Genomic DNA, 22,677 nt, shown 5'->3' on the forward strand with positions numbered 1-22,677 from the left:
TTTCCATCATTCATCTTCTGTGGATGATTAATCAAACATTTTTCTTTCTCTTCTTTCTCCATGTCAGGCATAATTTTATATGCCTTCACCAAGCCTCATCTCCCCCAACCCACCCCCATTAAGAAGCTCCTTAATCATGTTTGGTTACCCTTTCTTTAATCTTTCCGCCTCTTCAATATTGTTTTTGAAAAAGAGATAGCAGAATTTTGCACGGTAGGCCAATTTAACCTCACTATGGAATTTTATAGCAACATTATGATATTGGCAGTTTTGTTTTTATCTTTCTTCCTAACGACCCATATCATGGAGTTCACTTTTTTCACTCTAGGCATACATTAAGGCATATCTTGGAACTCTATGAACTCCTTTGTTTACTTCACTTCAGCTTATAGCATGGATTCAAGGGCCTTTTCCAACCCTTCTTTCTGAAGTATTTGTTATCAAAATATACCAGAGATTGAACCTGAGGCCTTCCCCATGCAAAAACATGAGATGCATTATAAAGGTATGATTCTTCTTGGCAATCAGTATTTGTTTAAATACATAGTTTTATACAGGTAATTGTATGTTCAGAAAGTTCACAATTGCACATTTACAAACATACAAGAATAACAAAATAACATAATGAAATACTTCAGTAGTACTGTTGCATTATAATAGTACATTTTAAAGCTTTATATTGTAGTGATATAATCCAATTTAAGTACATAACATCATTATTACTTTTCACTGATAATTAGACATCTATATATTAGCCATTTCATAATGATTGTAGATGCCTTAGGATCATAGCATCATCATACCATGAAGTCACCATATACTATAATTGGAAAAACTTGCTAGAAGCAATAGATGAAATAGCAATTGAAAAGAAAAAAACATTTGAGGAGAACACTTTTGTCTACAACTTCCCCTCACCACACACTTTACAAAACAAAATATTAATTTTGTTAATATTTACCACAGTCCTAATATAATCCAGTGGAAGAATTTTATTCATGTCCAGCTGATAGGATCTTAGGAATCTCAGTAAATTTGCTATTATATAATACCCCTTACTAACTCAATTCCTGTGACATCAGAGCATGATCTCTATTTTGTTGCAAGTTCTTATTAGCCATTTCAGTTTCAGTTTATGTGGAATATAAATAATTTTTAATGGAGTCTTTTTTAGCATATTCAATTACAACAATGTAATTGATTTTTATCTATTAATGTATTGTATTTTCATTAGTTTAAATTTCATGTTTTGCCTTCAATTATTCAAAAGCTTTTGTCAAATAATTTCTTCTATCAATTTGGTTAAAATTCTGCCACATAACTTTTTTTTGTTTTTCTTATGCAATTTTTTAAAGTATGAATAAATTAATGGTTTATCTGAATAAAGAGAATTACAAAGTTCAGTATAATAAGAGCTCCAAACTGTTTGTAATTGTAAAATCTGCTCCTGGATTATCCATGGTTAAGTTTTAAGAGGTGCGTTAATGTCGTGCCCACCTTAAAGTATGTATGATCTATTAAGGTATCAGTCCTTTTAGATACATCTCTGTTATCTGATGTCAGGCTCTTCTTCTTTCAAATGCATACTCACTCTCACACAAAGCTATCTGGAATAAGTGGATAAAAATACCTTCTTTGTAAACGTTAATTTGGATTCAAATACTAATTCATTAGATTCTCCAGAGGGTCAGAGTGTTGGGCATGATTTGGAAAGGCACTCACCTGTCTATAGAAGGCCTCACAGCTGACAATGCATACTGTAGCACAGCAAAAGCCATGAGGTCAAAGGAGCTGACTGCAGACCTCAGAGACAGGATTATTGCACAGCGGAGATCTGGGGAAGACTACAATAAAATTTCTGCTTCACTGAAAGTTCCTATGAGTATAGTGGCCTCCATAATTCTCAACTGGAAGACATTTGGAGCAAACAGGACTCTTCCAAAAGCTGGTCATCCAGTCAGAGTAAGCAATCGAGGGAGAAGGGCCTTAATAAGAGAAGTGACCAAGAACCCGATGGTCATTCTGATTGACTAAGGCATCCACTTGGAGTTTGCAAAAAAGCACCTTAAAGACTCTCAGACTTTGAGGAACAAACTCTAAGTGGGCTTTCATGTGTTTTGCACTGAGGAGAGGCTTCCATCTAGCCATGTTTTTTTTCATAAAACCCAGATCAGTGGATGGCTGTAGTGTTGATTGTCCTTCTGGAACTCTGTCCCATCTCCACACAATCTCTGGAGCTCAGTCAGGTTCTTAGTCACTTCTCTTACTAAGGCACTTCTCTCCTGATTGCTCAGTTTGACAGGGCAACCAGCTCTTGGAAGAGTCCCTATTCCATTTGAGAATCATGCCCAAACAATTTAATTTACCACAGGCCGACTCCATTCAAGGTGTAGAAACATGTCAGCAACGATCAAGAGAAATGGGAAGCACTATAACTAAATTTTACATGTTATTGCAAAGGGTCTGAATACTTATGCCAATGTGATATTTCAGTTTTTTTCTTTTTAATAAATTTGCAGACAATGTAGATTAATGAAGGAAAAAATGAATGTCAGCAACTGTAGAATCAGGCTGTAGCAAAACAAAATTAACAAAGTGAAGGGGGTCTGAATACCTTCTGAATCCACTGTGCGTGAGAGAGAAAGGGGAGGCAGGGAGGGAGGGAGGGAGGGAGAGAGAGAGTGAGAGAGAGAGAGAGAGAGACTCTTCTTCAATTGTTTTCATAGCAATACCCCTTATTGTAGGATAGATTGGGCTGATTGTTCCAAAAGTCAACAAGGAAATTTCCATTACTGAGTATGGATTTGACATATAAAATATCAGAGTTAGTACCTTATTGCTTAGTGTTCCACTTGGAATGCTAGAGAAAGAACTTTGACCTACCTGGGGAATAGAATCTATTTATTTATTGGCCATTCAGTGCACAGTCTACAATGTAACAAATAAGGTCAGATATTAAAGCATTGGTACTCTTGACTCTTTTTTTTAGATAGAATATCTTCCTTTTTAGCTGAGCTGGCTTCAGGAAAGCCCCCTGAATTGTTTTATCTCAGCAGTGAGGTAGTTTTAACACGACACCTTTAATTGCTTCAGATGTCAACTTGCTACTATTTTGTTTACAGGGCTGTGTGGAATCCCTCCAGGATTGTTGTATAACGGGAATGTTGCAGGAATTTTTTTCTTTCAATGAGGTATGAAAATATATAGCAGATGAGTTGCAGCTGGGTGTCATTGCCAAATGGCCCATTGCAAATTAAGCTGCTTTTATGAGGAAGAAGGTGTTTCACTACTGGACAGTTTTAGAGCCATGTCTAAAAGTTTGAACCATTTTTTTAAAAAAAATCTGATTTGAATTTAATTTCTTCCATGAACTCTCTAAAGAGCCTTAAGCTCCCATCTCTTATCTGCAAAATTGGATTATTAAACATATCACCAAAATATAGTGCATAGCAGGAGTGTATTGAATACTGCAAATGTACTGCACCAAAGTACATGATCATCAAGGTTGTAATATTTGAGAGATTTCAGAAAGATTGGTATAGTGGGTTAAGGTACTGACATAGAAAAGTGCCAAACAGAAGTCTATTGATTAAGGCACGAGGCGACTATGAGTTCAAATTCTTCCTTAGCCATGAAAGCTAGGTGGGTGATCTTGGGCCAGTCCAACCATGGTTATTATTTGTGGAAAGAAAGATGAAGAAGGAATATTGTGCACATTCACAGCCTTAAGTTACTTAAGTAATAAAGGCAGGGTTACTAAAGTAATAAAGGCAGGATTAAAAAAAAATTGACAACCCATAGCTTATCTACTTACTTTAAAAATATAACTCATGAAATGCCAATTAGAGTTAAGAATGGGTGGTATCAGTACTGTGGCTAATGTCAGAGGTATTCAGCAGAATGAAATTATGTTATTCTTATACTGTACAATGTTATAAGTTGGAATCTCAAATTGAGTGTTTTTGTACATGAAAAATAAAAATATGTTCATATAGAAAAATAGAATGGCACAAAGGAAAGCCATAAAAACCCAAATTTCTGATTTAGTTGTTAATGCACAACTAGAGATTTGAGAGGGCCAAATGGCATGTTGTGACTCTACATGGGTAGCCACAAACAATCACCTAGCTCCAACTCCAGTTAAAGGGGCATCCCCCAAAAACTTTCTAATATTAAAAGACAGGTAATTTAAAATATTAGCTGTACTCATTAAGCTGAGTATCCAGGAGATACCTGCTTTTTAAATTTTTGCTTCTTCTATATCTTTGACCCACTATACAGTAGATTTGACTGTATGGAAGATGAGTTTTGGAAAAAAAAAACCATTTCCATTTGGTTGAATCAAGTGCTTAAACTGAACCTGAATATTCATGGGGTAGGATGTGAAACCCAACAAACCAGATTCAGGAGATCGGAGTAGTTTTGGGGCAGACTGGACAGCAGAGAATATTCAGAATTTCTCTATCCAAGAAAAGTAGCAAAAAATACGTTGCCCACAATATACATGAATCTGCATGGCAGATCAAGACAGCAAATCAAAACATCTGAAGTTAATGTAAATGGGCACATAAATAGGCAGGTAAGGTCATAATTACATGCTTTGAGTGAATGCTCTTATGGTTTTGTTTTTACGTATGTTAGAATGTTGGATTGTTTTTCTCTTTGGCCACTAGGTGGCTTCTTGCAAGCTAAAGGCAAAGTGATGCTTGTGCGTATGAGCTGGGGGGTGGAGGGCACCTCCAAGCTGCTGAAATTGAAGAGAAAGGAAACACGAATGCAAAGGGGTGAGGATCAAGTAGCTGCATTAAAGCTCTCGGCTCAACACAATGACCTGAGAGGAGAAATATGAAGCAATGAGGGTTTAGAGGAGATTTGTCCCAGCTGAGAGAGCTGACTGACTCCTACACTTCCCATTTACCTGATTCTGCTCCCCCTTATCCCCGCCTCCAGCTTTGCTTTTTGCCGGCTTCTCTCTCCTTCAATGGAAAGAAGACGAGTGGTGGGTTGAAGAGGACAGCCTAGGAGCTGGGTGACCTATCAGTCGTGAGACTCTATAGACTGCTGGACAAGGAGCACTCCTGTTCTCAGCTGGGCTCGGCGCTTCTCTTTCCAACCTGGGTAAGTCCACCGTCACTTGTTATATTTTGCATTGCTTGGGGTTTGCTTGTTTCAGCACCAGGGAGAGCGACGCAATAGGGTTGCCGGCGCGCGTTCTCTCTCCTCCCCAGCTTCCTTTTAGGATCCTGGCAAGCAAGATTGCCCTTGCTGGCTGACGCAGGATACCGGAGACAGGTGTTTCTGTGCGTTCCAAAGGAAAAACGGATGTGTGGGGAACTGTCTAGGATCTCCTGGCTGTGGAAGAGAGTCCTTCATTTAACTCCTCCTGATGATGAAAATGTTGCTGGGTCCAAGTTCAACTTCGATCTAGAGGCTGAGGAGTGTGTGTGTGTCTCTTGCTTAGTTCATGTTTTTCTGTATTGCTCTGCTGATGAAGTAGGATGGGAAGTGTCCAGATTTTCAGAACTCCATCCTCCATGTGCAGAGTTGGCAGAAGAAGATAATAGGGAATGCAGTGGAAGAGTAATCCTTATGGTGTGTACATTATATATGTGGAGAGGGAGTTGTAGGGCACTAGTTCCTGAGGAACACCTGTATTTTCCCCTGGAAACGTGAGGCCTTACTGCACTTTGTTTTGCCTGGACTTGTTAAAATGAGATTAAATTGAGTCAAGTTGCTCTCAGTGTCTGTTGGGAATGCAAAAAGCATCAGGGAAAATGCCAATTTTTGCATGCTAAATGGGCAACATAGTCTACAGAAGGATACGATAATCAAAGGCCCATCTTCTTTGCTATTTAATTTTGAACTCTGCTGTTACAACTCTTGCCCTACTTTCTGTCATATGCTTTCTTAAACCTCATTTCCCCAAATATTGGGGAATATATGTTTGCTTGTTCTGGAAGAAAACAATAATGTTTTGCAGATAAATGGACTGATAACATGTAGTTATCTTTTCCTCTCTTCCTCCTTTCATAAAACAATCTATATGAGGAATCAGGTTTAAAAGAGCTTTTACATTGCTACAAAGGAAATTTCTTTGTTCCTATACATTTCTACTTTCCCATTCATTCCATAACCTATGCTATCTTTATGGCTTCTCTCAATTTCAAATGTCATTTGCTATATGTCATTCTTAGGGTTTGCTGTCCAAGAAAAATGAACTTGAAACTTGCGCCTTCAAGTGTCATTTTGCAGTTATTCAGATATTGTTTTTGTTTGTCCTGTTAACTATTACCAATTGCAGTAAGCAGGAATCGTAAATCAACTTGTATCCGGCTTGAAACTTTCCTCCTTCCTAATTTTGTTTTCTGAGTTATGTGCCTTAGAAATCATGACATAGACTCAAACATCAATTTTCCTGATTTATGAATATGAAACTATTCAATTCTATTATCCCTTAGCCAGACCCTTCCTGTTTCTTATTGCTTGTTTTTGCACAGAGAAAGCTGCATTTCTTTGATCAATATTTATCTCTCATTTGTAGTATGTCTTTTCCTGAAACAAGGTGCTCAGAATGGCAATTGACTTTGTGGGATTAAGTCCTATTTTTAAAAGAAAAAAAACAAATCAATGTTTTTGTGTTATAATTGTATCTGAAGTCTTGATGCAGCTTTTTTGTCTTTATGTTTGTGACACAGGTGGGATCTACAGCATTTCAATAGTTCTTTCTTCCTTGGAAATACTAATGAGAAATCAGATTTCAAAAAAGACCTTTTTTTTAATGTATTAATAAGTGGTACATTTCTGAGATGCAAAACAATTTTTTGTCAGCAACAGAAACAATATACTTTATTCAAAAAAGTGCACAGCCATAGCAGAGGCTGGAGGAAAAGTTCTATGGAGATAAAAAAAAACTTGCTGTACTAGTCACAAGTTTGATCTAATCTGATATCTACTGAATCCATCCTATTGATCATATGAACATGATAGGCACAATGAAATGAATCATGATTTACTGAATTTACCTAATTGCCTATGTTTGCAAAAGATGTCAAACAATAAAGTAACCACATTGAATGGGCTGGACTTACGCAAGCTAGTATATTGTGCAAACTCAGTCAGTAGCAATTGATAATAGGAGTTAAAACCAAGTGCTCCTAAAACTGTTCTATAAGATAACATCATATGCTACCTACTGAGTCCCTTTACTAATAACCACTACTTCATATTTTATCAATATTTATTGTGGAATCTAAAATAAATTATCCCCTATATAAGTAAATCATTTAGAGGTGATTTAACTTTTGTTAAAATGATTCCATTTTCCTTCTGTGTAGGCTCTATAGAAATGGGAGCAAAATACTAAGAAGTAGCTACGTTGTTCTGCCAAAACAAACTGAACAGTCTCAGGGCTTTTTAAATATGAGCAAAAATTAAGCTTCAATTTCATAGAAGAGATTAAAGGAGAGATTGTCACTTTGAGACCAATCACCAGTTTCAGGATTGTGTGCATTCTTTAGTCTTGATTCCTTCTTTGGTGTCGCATCAAACCTACCCTTTTCCTGTTCTGAAACTTCCCTGTTTATTTATGACAACAGTTACCATAAAAGCATGCTATAGCAAAATCCTGAAAACCAAGATGATTGAATGAAGAATACAGTAGATTGTGATAAGAAGCTGACTTTTTCTTTAAAAAAAAGAAAAGAAATATAAATAGCTTTCAGCACTGTGGTCTTAAGCATTAAGTCAATATTTAGCAACAGAATAAGAGATGTGGGATATAAGTAAAAGTACATTTTGAAAGAGAGGGTTCATAACAGTGGTAAAGGAGAAGCTTTCAATTTGTGTGCTAGTGAACTGTGAATTCTCTGGAAGCTTATCAAGTACTCATACTCAAAGAACTAAGTGGAATATCCCTAGATATTCTGCATTTTGTGATAAAATCTGTAAAGGGGATTTATCATCTTAATGAAACTGCATTGTATATTTATTTATATTTATGTTTATGCATTGGCACGGCCTCCTCCTTATATCATATCCCCCTTTCTCTGTTTTTCCTGTTGTTGTTTTTCCATGCCCTTTACTGTGCTTCCCGATATCTTTCAAAGAACCTCCTTTTTATCTAATATAATATGAGAAACATATTAAATATTGTATACCTTTACATAATACAAGTAGTACCAGCTGATCAGATTATCTGTTGAACAGAAATATGAAATATTAGTGTCTTGTATTATTTGTATATATTATTGGTTTACTAATTTAATTGCCACAAGTTGGTTTTGAAATCTATGTTTGGACACAAAGTGCAATCAAACTATAACTCATGAATATAATGAATAATATAGCTGTTTCTTTGAGAAACAGCTTGCAAAAAAACCTCCATCTCTCTCTGCAGTGCCCAACTACACAGGAATATTACATTTACATTCATATGTGGTAGCTGTAACTCATATTTTTTGATGAGTGAGGGGCTGTAACATACTTTCATAATCATCTGCAAATCTTAATATGTCCATGGAAGTTGTGCACAGATTTACCTGAAGAAGTATATTAAAACTAATAGTTCAGGATACTTTAAAATGCATTAACCTGGTTTTTGCTAGATTATAATTCTGTAGCTAAGTGGTACTAAATTCAACTGCTTGAATCTTAAATGAGATAAAATAAGAAAGAGAAATTCTCAAGTTCTATAATCATGCTAAAATGATTGGTCTAATCAATAGTACTTTCTGAGATATTTGAAACATGAATGTGGGGAAAAAGTTTTTCCATTTCTGTGGAAAAATAGAACTCCAACAAATCACAAATGAAGTTGAGATTTATTTCTGTTTCTTGTTTTGCCTCACCTAAGATTCAGGCTGTTAAATTTTGCATTACTTAGCTACTATTAGAATTTTGCAAAATAAATGTTAATATACTTTAAAGAATACACTATTAGTTTTTATACACTTCTAGGTACAACTTCCATGGAAATCTTAAGATTTGCAGATGATTATGAAAGTATTTAATAGCATACCTATTTTAAAGTTTGTACATATGTATTAATATTAAGAGACTTTCTTTTTTTAATTCTTGGTTTCCCAAGGAAGAGAGAGAGAGAGAGAGAGAGAGAAATCACACCCTAAATACTCCAAGATTTCCCTCACTTAGAATTTTGCTCTATTTGATTAGCTTAAATAACAGACTTCACATTTTATCTGTTTAATCTTCAGATCCCTATCAGTGGAGTAAGCAATGGGTTTGGGGAAATGGAGCACTGTTATAAATGACCTAAACTCACATGTGAATGCAGCTATTCACTGACCAAACTCTTGGCAGGAAGTAGCATAGTTTAAAGCATTTCCCAGAAAAAAAGAAATGTTGTCATCGGGTGTTTTGGATTGGTGAGTGTACATGCTCAGCTTCTTCTCTCTTCCATCTTACTTTTAAATAGATATTGTTCTTCTTTTAATCTTTCTCTTCTCAAGAGAGGTTCTTTTCAGCTCCTACATTACACATTAAGTCTATGAGTGGTGTGGCCTAGTGGTGAAGATTTTCACCTCCCACTTGGAAGGTTGAGAGTTCAATCCTGCTTCTCTCCCAGGGTGCAAAGAGAAAATATCTGCTGCAAACTCCACATAGGTGTCAGGAAGGGCATCTGGCCAGTAATTGCTCAACTCCATTCAGTCACCCTGATTTTATCTTGAATTAAAGGATTACAGGGTCATAAAAAGGGACCTTAAAAAGGGCGGAGGGCTAAAAAACATCATAGACTCTGTGTTTTCTTCTAATAACCTAATAAAGAATTTTCTCTAACTCAACCCCTACATTTAATAACAATAGATATTATTTTTACACTGAAAAATTGTCACATATGATGATTACATTGGCTTGTGTTTAATTCCATATATAAATTGTGGATTGTTGCAATTAATAACCACCTCCCAAAGCATAACCTTGCTCCATGCTCAACAAACAGATATCTAAGCCTATCATTATACAATACATTATAAATCTGAGTGATTGTAAATCTGGGTGAGATTTGGCAGAATGGAACTGTAAAACATATATATACATAGATATATGCTATGTTTCTTGGACATTACACAATTCTTAAATAAGAGAGTGAAAAGAAAGAAGGAAGAAAATGATTCTTTGCTTGGCTAATTAGAATTTGGCTCAACTCAAAACTAGTTCTCTAATTATGGTCCACTTGCAGTTGAAGATATAGGCAGAAGTTTGTGCAAGATATTCCATTTACTTCCAACATTACTTGTTCTGGAAGGATTTAAATTTGTATAATTCAGAGGGTGTCTATATACATCATTCTTCACTTAATATTTATGTGGTCTTCATCTATACACTAAAAACTGAGCCAATGCATATTATGATGGGCAAATGGAATATTCCAAATCTTTTCAGACTTACTGAGCTTTATTGAGACATGAAATATCTTTCCTTCTTTCGATATTTAATGCACTTAACAAACGAGTATTTAATTAAGATTTTATGAAGTGAATTAAATGTTTAATGCTATTTAGTTTGACATTTGATTACTCTGCTTGTATTACAATTCATGATATTTTCATGAAAATATTTCATATTCTGATATACATAAATCATGTTGGAATACCATTCTATAGACAAGCTTATAAAACTAGCAAAACAGCACACAACAACCAACAATATAAGGAATCTCTACTTTCCAGTATCAACCCTGAAATAACATACAAGGTGGCCAAGCTTTTCATGGTGGCATACAAAATCAGGCAAAGAATAACTAAGACCAATTGAACCTGTCTGGGTATAGAGAGCCAGAAATGGCTCAGGCTCAGTATTAACCATTGACTTTGGGGTGTATATAGCATATCAGCTACTAAACTATGTTTTTTTCAGGTTTCATAGGAGTGTTTAAGAGAAGTTATAATTTTTAAAACATGTTCGGGTCATTTTACTGTTGTATTTTCAAATATACATGTGTCTGTGTGTGCATATTTATTTATTTATATTTCATATTTCTAAACTGCCCATCTTCCTCAAAGAGGGGTTGTTGATTTTATACTGCTATTTCAAAGTTTATGTTATCCAGATTGCCATTTTAATTGCTTTTCTCTTTGTTGCACATGTGAGCAAGCTACACATGTTATGATTTAATATTGTATTTTAGCCAAAGGTTTTGTCCATATGTATCTTTCTTAAGTCTCCTGATATTGTCAGTTTAGTTTTGGATGTTCTGAAAATTTGAATGCTAGTTCTCTTGTGCTAGTTAATGACTGTGATAAAGTTAAGTATAAGTTTATGAATCTTTGAAATATATGAATAAATAAATGAATAATCATATCCTGCTTTTCCTTGACTAACATAGAACATTAATTCTAGACTATATACAAAATAATCTGTGTCAATGATTATAAGGGTACACTTCAGGTAGCTTTTAAAAATGTCAGAGAAAATTTTCAATAGTTTTGTTTTTATACTTTGGTTCAGATCCCATTCATTGTGAGAGGATTATAGTATTTTTCTCAATTCTGAATATTTTAATGATCTATCATTTATAACGGCAACTGTTGTTTTATGATTTACATTAGGTTTTAGCCTATGTAATTCTGCTCAGAATCTTGGGAATAGTGCAATACCTGGGAATAAGTAATTACAATAAGTAATAAGTAAACAAACAATGATTGTTGGTTTTTTATGAACACAACCATTGCATTGGTAAAGAGTTTGCATAGCAGTCAGCCAGATATTCCTGTAAATTTGTAGTACACATTACTTCAGTATATTCTGTACCAGACAAGACTTATTCTGGAATACGCTGCAACTACACAGGACAGGATTACTTAAATATCTACACCTGATAGCCACTGAGCCTATGTCCTATGTTTTTAGTTAGTGCAATCAGAATTACTCCATGTAGTCCACCAAACAGCTGTTCAGTGTTTATTGTATCTCCTCCAGCATCTCAGTATGTAAGCAGAGAGAAGAATGATGTTACAGGAAGGTTTAAAGCTTACTTCACCCATAACATTTTGCCAGGACAGCAAAAATGTTTCTCAGTCCCCATCTACCCGATTACATTTTAAATATATACACATTATTAGAAGTTGCTTTTAATAATGAATCCATATAATTACAGCAATAGAAACACCTGCATGATTTTCATGCATCACAGTGTGAAATTAATTTGTGCAGAAAAATTGTCATGTGTAAAGCAGCCCAGATTTCTTTAATCAATCATTCATGCTAAGCTTCCTATTTCATATCTTGTGGGACAGCCTTATCTTTGATTGCCAAAGAAAAGTGCTGTGGCAAATCAAAAGGGAGACATAACTTTGGGGATGAATTTATGGAGTGTTCAGGGTATGTTATAGAAGCAAACCCCCACCCCCCAAAAAAATTTCTCCAAGATTCTCTAGCAGAGAGAAAGTTGGTTCATTCATAAAAGAGGCAAGAAGAAAAGAAGAAACCTCAGCATTTTCTAACAAATGACACATCTTCTCTCCTGTGTTTATTAGCTTGGGTCTAAATAAATAAATAAATGGATTTAAATCTAAGAATGCGAGTCCTTCAGAAAAATGACCTCACAGAAGTGGGTCATCTTATGCCTGGATTGAACCATTTCAGATAGCAGAAAGAAGCTTGACATAATTAAGCATTCTCCTATTTTCCCAGAATACAATAGCAAGGCATAGTCTCACAAACAGCCATTCAATAGCAGCTTCAGCAGCAAGAGCAATGCATTGTTTAAGCACATAATGCCAACATAATGCAAATGCAGCTGCTATTGACATCTGTGAAATTAGGTTAGATGCAGCATATTATTACTGAGTAATGATGCGGCCACCAATTTCTAAATGTATCAGTAATATGTCTTGATTAAGTGGCATTGTCTAGCTTTTGCTTTTTTTTTTAATCTTGGAAAGCGGACCCATCCCATTGGTGCTGTTTTCTATCTTGGGCCAATACTTTGTAAAGTTACGTTTGTGCTTGAGTTGGTTATTGAGCACATCCAGGGGCCGAACTATTCCAAAGTAAAGGGGTTGTAAAAGGAGCTCTCCTGCCATAAGTTTTGGTAAATGGGACCTTAGAAGGCACTCCTAAAGGGTCCAGATAGTTAATCTTAACAAGGACGTGCAATGTTTCAGATAACCATTTTTTTTGCCCTATATACAGGTGGTCGGCCACAACTAAACCCAAAATTTCTGTTGCTTAATGACATAGTTCAGTGAATTACTGTAGTTGTTAAGTTAGTAACTCAGTTGTTAAGTGAATCTGGTTCCCCCATTGCCTTTGCTTATTGGAAGGTTGTAAAAGGTGATTGGATGACCCCAGAAGGCTGCAACCATCACAAATACACGCTAGTGTCTGAATCTTGATCACATGATCATGGGGATGAGGCAACATTCATAAGTGTGAGAAATGGTCCTAAATCATTTTTTATCAGTGCCGTTGTAACTTTGAACAGTCACTAAACTTTCATCTATTTCTGATTATTACTGTTGTTTATACTTTAAAAAATCCATTGACTCAGAGATGGTATTCAGCAGGTTCTGCCCAGTTCTGGAGAACTGGTAGTGGAAATTTTGAGTAGTTCGGAGAACTGGCAAATCCCACCTCTGACTGGCCCCGCCCCCATCTATTCTCTGCCTCCCTAGTCCCAGCTGATCGGCTGGGTCTTCCTTTGTTGCCCTCTGACAAGAGATTTTACAGAATCCTTCCCCTTCCATGCCCACAGAACCAGTAGTAAAAACATTTAAATCCCACCACTGCTTTGACTGATGGCTATCACTCAGCACACCATGCAAATTTCGGGATACCTTTAAAAACGAAACCTTATTTGTGCCATATATGTAAATTCTGTATTTATCAAGTCCAACAGTATCAACTTTTCTGTTTGGTTAGTCTGAAACTGGGACACTTTAAAAATCATTATTATTGTAGAAGCTATTCTAATTTGATATTGTTAAAAAAACACCACCACCAAAGGTAATTATTAATGGTGGACTGACCTGTAGGATATGGCATCTCTAGGGAGAGGGGAGATTTGTTATTATTCTTTAATGGATGCTGATTTCAGGTTCAGCTTAACTGTTATATTCCATTGTAGTAGAACTGTCTTTTTGTGAATTTTTGAAAATTTGGGAATGAAATTTTCTGCTACATTTTCCTAGGTGCCTCCAAATAAATTATGTTAGAAAGATAGAATCCATCATCATTATGCTTTTGGAAACAGGGAAAAAAAATGTATTTCTTGAAATGAAATGCCAGGGACTATTCATAGCCTGATGTGACCATAGATGCTGCCATGAAGCTGTTCCCTTCTCTGAGGAGGGCAGAAAGAGGGAAAGTCCTCTCCCCCCGTCACACTGCAACAAAGATAGATCTGGAAGTAACAATTATAATACTAACAACAAATGTGGTTTCATTTGGTGCCATGGTGAGAGTGATGTATTGCATAGGGATGCATCAAGAATAATGACCTCTTGATCTGAAGGAAAATGGAAACACCTCTTTGAAATGTCCCACATATTTTAATAGATAGGAAGTCAACCCTCTCTTGCCTGCTCGTCTGGGCCCAGGACTGGCTGAGTTGACCAGAGGTGGCTGAAGATTTCTCTCTTCCCTCACTTAAAGTCAGATCTTGCCACCTTGTTTGTGGCATTCAGCTCTTCTTAGACGTGGTCTGTGGCTATTGCTTATGTAGCTCCCGTGTTTCTCCAACAATACGGCCTCCACCAATAGGAAGGCCCAGCATGATTTCTAGGCATGAGGTAAAATTAAGCCCTGCTCCCCAAATTTAGGCCTATTTAAACCATGCGTTTCCCCGCCATTTCTCACACTGTTTGTTAGAACTACACAAGGTGAAGATAAATGTGGGGGAAGGGTGGGTGGGTGGAGAAAACTTGCCTTTAGGAGTGCCCTGCAGGTAGCCTAGGCTAAAATACCCCGATCTACTACCGATAGAACATCAGCCGATAGAAGCTCCCTGAAGGCAGAGTCACCAGCCGCTTTGATCGGCCGGTAGAAGCGGCCTCGGGGCGAGCGCCCATGCACAATCCCCTCACCACGAGGCCATTTCTATTGGCCGATGAAAACTCCCCAAAGGCCTCACCAGTTGCTTCAGGGTGAGGTGTGGCTGCCCGTGTCCCCTCGCCATTAGGCAGTGTCTTTTGGGCGATGGAAGCTCCCCAAGGGCAGTCACCAGCCTTTGATTGGCTGGTAGAAACGGCCTTGGGGCAAGTGCCCACTCACACTCCCCTCACTGCGCGGCTGCTTCTATCGGCCGATTGAAGTGGCTGGTGACTGCCCTTGGGGAGCTTCCATCACCCAAAAGACACTGCCTCATGGCGAGGGGACGCGGGCAGCCATGCCTCGCCCCGAAGTGGCTGGTGACTGCCTTTGGGGAGCTTTTGTCAGCCAATAGAAACGGCCTAGTAGAGAGGTACGTGCGCATGGGCCGCTCTAGGTGAGGGAAGAAATTAAGTCACCCCCAAAAAAATGGCCTAGCCGTTTTTTCAGGGGTCAAAAAATAAAATAAAATAAGGTCCGGCCTTATTTTGTGAGAAACACGGTATTGCTTATGGCACGGCTCAGATTCTATGGGTATTAAGGCTGCAGCTGGTGTTACTACACAAGCTGCCATCTCTATTTCTCTGCCATGGGTATTGAAGTCTAACTGATCTCTGATATAAAAATTGTCATTTCCAGGCTGAGTTTCTGTTCATCTGGCACTAAGGTCTTCCTGGATGGCATTTTGTACATTCTTTGTATGTACAGGCAGAATTGCTTGACATGTTCTATCTTTGATGGCAGGATTAATCTAGGCTAGTGGGAGGAGGAAGGAGCAGATGGCTCACAGTCAGTTTGCTTGCTTTCCTCAATCCTCATTATGCTTCTACTTTCTTCTCACAGACAACCAAGTATGATGAGCGCTCATACAGAAGAAAACATTCAGTGCTTATTTGAATGTATGTTTTTCTCTCATCTATCTATCTCTATCTATCTATCATCTATCTATCTATCTATCTATCTATCTATCTATCTATCTATCTATCTATCTATCTATCTATCTATCTAGTCTGTCTATTATCATATCTGTCTGTCAGTCAGTCTGTCTGTCTATCTATCTATCTATCTATCTATCTATCTATCTATCTATCTATCTATCTATCCTGTCTATCATCATATCTGTCAGTCAGTCAGTCAGTCAGTCAGTCTGTCTCTATCTATCTATCTATCTATCTATCTATCTATCTATCTATCTATCTATCTATTATCTATCTATCTATCTATCTATCTATCTATCTATCTATCTATCTATCTACAATATCTATCTGAAACTTGTGGTGCCATCCATTTATGTCTGATGCTGTTCTTAGCACTGCTTCCCCTCCTTCATATCCCTCCTTGAAGTCTTTGGTTTCCTTTGCCCTCACTGTGACTTAATTGCATTGGATATAATGGGCAAAATTGTGGATGGTTTCACTATAGGAGATCATTCCTCTGGAGACCACTTTGGGGGAACTGTAGGGAATGCTGGCTATCCTGTTGGGTTTTTTAAATATAGGTATGTGCATGGACATTTCCCACTGACAGCTGGAAGCTTCCTTGAGGTGGAACAGTGCTGAATTCAGCTCTGAGAAGGTGCTTTGCTATGTAAGAATACAATCTCGCTCACCTGAAAACCTCTCCAAATGAGACAGTCGACAACATTTCATTTCAGGATAATGAAATGGACTGGAGGTACTGTTGATGAACTCACCCATTCTTCTGGCCAAGAACTGGCCCAATTGCCTCAAGTGTAATGTTCAAAAATGTCTGGAGGGATAGTCTGCTGCACTGCCTTAGCAGAATCAATTCAGGATTTCAGTGAGTCTGCTTTCAACTATTCTTGCATCAATGCATATAGCAATAGCAATAGCACTTAGACTTATATACTGCTTCACAGTGCTTTACAGCCCGCTCTAAGCGGTATTGCCCCCAACAATTTGGGTCCTCATTTTACCCACCTCAGAAGGATGGAAGGCTGAGTCAACCTTGAGCCTGGTGGGATTTGAGCTGCCAAATTGTAGGCAGCTGGCTGCAGCAGAAGTAGCTTTCAGTACTGCACTCTAACCACTGTGCCACAGAGGCTCCTATATGCCAGAATAAAACCTCAACTTAGTTCTTGTTTCAGCTTGAAAGAGAAGTAGTCTGGATAATGGCAGCTTATCTCCACTGCGGGTGCAAGGAAGCTATTCAAATGTTTCCCTTCAAAACTTAGGAAATCTTATAGATCTCTGAATTAGAATTAAGTCAAATCTGATCCTTCTACTGAGACTCTTATTGAACTGGGGAATGGGATCACACAATGAACCACTTAACCATTACCCTAAGAGCATTTTCTGGTAAAATGATGAGATTCTTTCTGGTTTATTGAGGAGTTCTGTGCAATAAATAGGCTATAAAACCTCTGGAAGACAGCTCTGTCAGGAGGCCAACTTGAACCACATTAATGGATGTAATCATTTGATTGGCATGTTGTGCTGAAGGCTACAAAGAAACTAATTTTCTTTGCATAAATATGTTGTTGTCTTCTAGAATTGCTATTTTTACTGTAAAATGTTTTGAAATGCTTTTGTACAGGAAGCAGAATATACATATTGTACACTATATAAAACAAATACCATTGTATTATACTATAATGAAACAATTAACTTTTGAAACAAAATGATCTGGATGATCACAGACAGGGTGGCTTTAGTTTCTCTGTAAACAAGTGAGAACAAGATCAATAAAAGAAAGGTGAAAAGTGATTGCTAGAAGCTGTCCTTGGCAGAATAAAATGTCAGAAAAAAAACTATATATATACATAGTCTGTTTATCATCATATCTGTCAGTCAGTCAGTCAGTCAGTCAGTCAGTCTGTCAGACTGACTGTCTGTCTGTCTATCTATCTATCTATCTATCTATCTATCTATCTATCTATCTATCTATCTATCTATCTATCTATCTATCTATCTACAATATCTATCTGAAACTTGTGGTGCCAACACACACAAAAACCATTTCAAACAAGCTGAGGAGGGGATTGCTAACTTATAATGTGAATAAATATGCTACATTTAATAGTAGAGGGCCAGTTTACTGAAATGGTTAAGGGACTAAGCTAGAAACTGGGAGACCATGAATTGTAGTCTTCCCTTCGTCATAAAGCCAGCTGGGTGACCTTGGGACAGTCATCTTTCTCAGGTCTAGGAAGGAAGCAATCACAAACTACTTCCAAACTCCTGCCAGGAATACCACAAGGGCCTGTCTGAGCTGTCACCAGGAGTCAATAATGATTTGAAGACAGTCATGCTTATAAGTAACTGGCAAATATCCAAGGATATATGACAGTTGATTAGGCATTTTGGCAATGCGCTGGTTTCAAATCCAGCTCATTTTCATACCCTTGTTGCTCTATGAAAATTAAGCTTGTTTTATATTAGCATGAGATTAATTTCAAATGAAAATTACCTGCTTTTCAACAGAAGCCAATATGACGTATTTCTGAGTAGAGTTGTGGCATATTCCACCATTAATTCATGGGAAGTTACTTTTCAGACACTGATGCCACCAGAAGGCACTGCATTTCAAACTAGGTGAGCTGATTTGCACTTTGACAGACTACACATGAGCCATCTATACTGTGCAGCATTACCCACTGAAAAATATAATACAGCATCTCCCTGTGTTGTCTGAAGCTATGCATTTCTCAGTCTAGTCAGTGCTCTGTTGAAATTCTATGAAGGATGAGAGCATCAGCCCTCTACCAACTCAACTCTACAATATATGCCTGTGCCATCGTAACCCTTAGTAGCAAACAAGGTGCACATTGTTCTTTATACTTGCAGTTCTCTGCCTGTCACTCATTATTTCTCTCTCTCTTTATTTTCTGATACTCAGGGAATGTTCAAGGTATGACTTATAGGGTATTTTTAGAACAATTTCTTTGACTGATCTCCTTCTACCAAATTTATAATGTGTAATGTGGTAATTTATTTTGATTTATAATACTACCATTTTAATATTTACTTTGTAGTTTATCCTCAAAGTCTTGATTGGGACTATATACACAATGGCGCTAAAGTACACAATGTAAACAAAAGTCACACTGAATTCTCATCTACTTGTGCAACATAATAGACAATTCTGTCATGCCCCTGTTGGAGACTGACTCTGAGGGAGAGGAGGAACAGCCGATAAGGAGTGGAAGTGTGGCTTTGGAGGTTGTGGAGGAGGCTGGGGAAGGACAGAGGCCAGCTGGGCAGTCAGAGGAGGACTCAGGCCCATCCCCTCTCCATCCTAGGCATGTAGGGAAGAGAGGATAAGGGGGAGGAGAGGGCCTTGATCTTCATGGACTGCAGCTGTGACAACTGGATAAGAGGATGGACATGCGTACGGGTAAGTGCTGGAAACAAAGTGTGGAAATATCTCTAGTTTATTGTTCCTCTCTGAGTTTGGCATCCTTCCCAGTGTGTGTTCTGATATCTGTGGACATCTTCAAGCCCTTATCTTGCCTGGTTTGTATTGTTTTTTACTCTTTATAATTTATATGCATTTTTAGTTTAAACGGCATTTCCTCCTTCTTGTAACTGCTCATGTGGGAGTTTTTTTGTCTCCAGTCAAGGATATTTGGAGCTTGAAAGCAAAGTGAAGGAATAAAGGGGGGCTACTTTTTGTGACTGTGTTTATTTTGTAACCCACACTGGGTCATCACAAATTCTTTCTTTCTTTCTTTCTTTCTTTCTTTCTTTCTTTCTTTCTTTCTTTCTTTCTTTCTTTCTTTTTAACAAATTTTATTCAGTTTTTCAATCTCTTTTTAGTGGACAACATATTTCTGGGTCATCACCTTTACATACAAATATGACAGCAATTATACATTCATATATGCATATTTAATTCTATTATTATGTTTTCCATTCCAAATTTTCAGTAAGGAGAGAAACGAACACATTAATTCTAACCTCTTTCATTAATCTCAATTGAAAAAACTTTTTGTTTCATTTCAATTATTTCAAATATAATCCTTTAATATTTATTTTAAAAATAAAGATAAACAATATGTTTGCCTAATAATAATAATAATAATAATAATAATAATAATAATAATAATAATAATAAAAAGTTACCAATGTCTCTCCTTGCTTTTAATAGTCTATATTAACTTGTTAATTTAGTTGGTTCTTTAGTCTGTCATATTCCCTTTCCATTACACATTCTTTATATAAATTCGAGATTAATACAAATTTTAACACTAAAAAAACCAAAAACAAGTATACTGTTTACTGTTTTGAGTGTGACACCTCAATAATTAAAATATACCTTTATTCCCTCATCTTGATTCCCAATAAGCCATTATTTTTAAGAAGTTACAATAATAATCGGTACATCTTTTCATTTGGATTCCGCAGCATATTTCCCCCCCTTGATTTTTAATAAGAGTTATCAGTATGTATATTACCCTATTTTCTAAATATTTTTAATTGCAGAAATACTCTTATTACCCCTTGTCACCCTGCAGAATCCCCTTTTTAATTCATTAACCATTATCTCTGAAAAAACATTTTCTTTTCAACATTTTACTATTTACGTATTTCTTTATTTCATGCACCTGTTTCTTACTGCTTCTCCTCTTCCTCTTTTCCCCATATCTTTTCTCATTCCAGTTTATATCCCTCGCTTTCTTAATATCTTCCTTTCCCCTTTTCTGCTGGTCTTTCTTTTCTGCCTTTCCTGACTTCACAGGTATTCCCCCTTTTGATTGCCATCTTAAATTTCAACTTTTTAACCTTCCTCCTTTCCCCACTTCTTTGTAGTGTTCTTTGTGTTAATTGTCTATTTAAAATGTCTTTTCTTTGAATCGACTCCTCCTCCTCTGAAGCTCTTTCTTCTTGTTCTTAAATCGCCATTTCCATTTTTTCTAACACAGAGCAAAATGATTCGCCTCTTTCCTGTAGTAATTCTCTCATATTTTTAAGTTCCATTTTTGATTCCCAAAGAGATATCATCATTACACACTCTTATATTTTATGATCGTTAAAGTCGACAAAAAAACCAAAACACTTTTACTTTCCTTCTTTCTTCTTTCAGTTTTCTAAAGTTCTCAGTTATTCCAGCCGAGGGTCTATACCAAAAACATCAATCAATCCCACAGTCAGTCTTTCCTTGCTTTTTTCTTTATTCTGGTTCTGCTTTCACTTTCTAAGATTCTTACTTTGTTTCAATATTTCTTTAATGTTATATCCACACAAGTTCATTCAGAAACAGGATGCTTTCCCTTTTGTTTGAGCTCAAGTTTTTGTCAAAATGTGGCACTCTCCAAAGTCTTCACCTTTTCCCCCCCTTTTTTATTTAGGGTTTTTCAAACCTCAATATTCCAGCACAGTCCAGTCTCCAATTTGTAAACTTTATTATTATTATTATTTGACAGTCTTAAGTCCAGCTTTATTTTATGCCTGTTTATTCCCAAAATATTTTAGTCCAATTTAGTTAAATCTTTAGTTCCAGCTTCTTCCTTTCCCGGTTCGAAGCCCCGCTTAGCTGTCAGAAATATTTTCTTATTTTTCCCTGTTCCTTTGTAATTTCACGGCTCACTTTTGTTTTCTTAAAAATTCCATATTACCTTAATCCCGGGGTATTTTTGTTTAGTTGTATTGCCCAGTTGTCCCGGTTCAGATGTTATCCACCTCTTTCTTCCCTCCTGCACAAATCTTAATCCAGCTGAGTCCTCCTCTTCGGGGTGGCCATTTTAAACCACCGCTGCAGTCGTCTTCGGGGGGGAAAAAGATAAAGCCCAGAGGGGGAGATGCAGCTCCCCTCAACCTGGCTTGCAGCTTCCCCTTACTCCGCTGCCCCTCCAAGGCAGCTTCAGCCCCTAATCATAATAATTGGGGCTCTCCAACGAAAAAGCATGGACCATAGCCACAGAGAGTAGCGATCTATGGTCCGTCAGCGAGGAGGCTCTTTCTGAGCCATGAGCATTATATTAGGCTTTGTGATTCCATATTCATCCATAGAATAAGAATAATTTCAGATGATAATGAATATCAATAAGAGAGAAAATCATTGCACTTAGCTTACTTCAGCAAGAATTCAGCAGTAAGTTCCTGATTCCATAAATCATAGGTTTGGAAGCAAATCATTTAGTTCAACCCTCTATTCAACACTGCAGCAATGTTTCTCAGCCTTGTCAACTTTAAGATGTGTGCACTTCAACTCCTGGAATTCCCTAGCCAACATGTCCACACACCTTAAAGTTGACAAAATTGAGAAATACCGCACTACAGTATTGTTGACACATAACCATTCAACTTAGTTCAGCCTGAACAAATGCTCTACAGTGTTATTGACTTTATCCACACAGGGAGTATTCCATTTTTCTCAATCCAAATCAAATGAGGATGATATATACATATGTATGTTGATGATACATATATGTGGGTATATGTGAATGTTCTATTGTTGATTTCTATACCAAACTCTGAAAATAGTTTGCACTTACATATATACATAATTTGATCAAGTTTGATCTTTTATCTTCTTTTTTCCAACTACAAAGAAATGAACAAACACAAAGACAAACCTTTTGTAGCTTGACCCAATTCCAAAGGCATAATATTTCTGGCTCTTGGATGCTAAACATATATATATATATAAAACATCAGCCTTTAGGCT

General features: G+C 36.9%; 1 protein-coding gene across 3 annotated transcripts in view; it reads left to right on the forward strand.

Annotated features, from left to right (window-relative positions):
• The first annotated feature begins 4,728 nt into the window (after positions 1–4,728).
• The window catches only part of TNR (tenascin R), a 497,168-nt gene continuing 479,219 nt past the window's right edge, over positions 4,729–22,677 (forward strand). For all 3 annotated transcript variants that reach the window (XM_087930476.1, XM_026703463.2, XM_087930477.1), the window contains exon 1: positions 4,729–5,118. The gene's annotated coding sequence lies outside the window, so the exon portion shown is untranslated. The remainder of the gene's footprint in view (positions 5,119–22,677) is intronic.

The sequence above is a fragment of the Pseudonaja textilis genome, chromosome 3 (genome assembly GCF_049901715.1).
Source record: "Pseudonaja textilis isolate UNSWEBS1 chromosome 3, rPseTex1.2, whole genome shotgun sequence".
Taxonomy (NCBI): domain Eukaryota; kingdom Metazoa; phylum Chordata; class Lepidosauria; order Squamata; family Elapidae; genus Pseudonaja; species Pseudonaja textilis.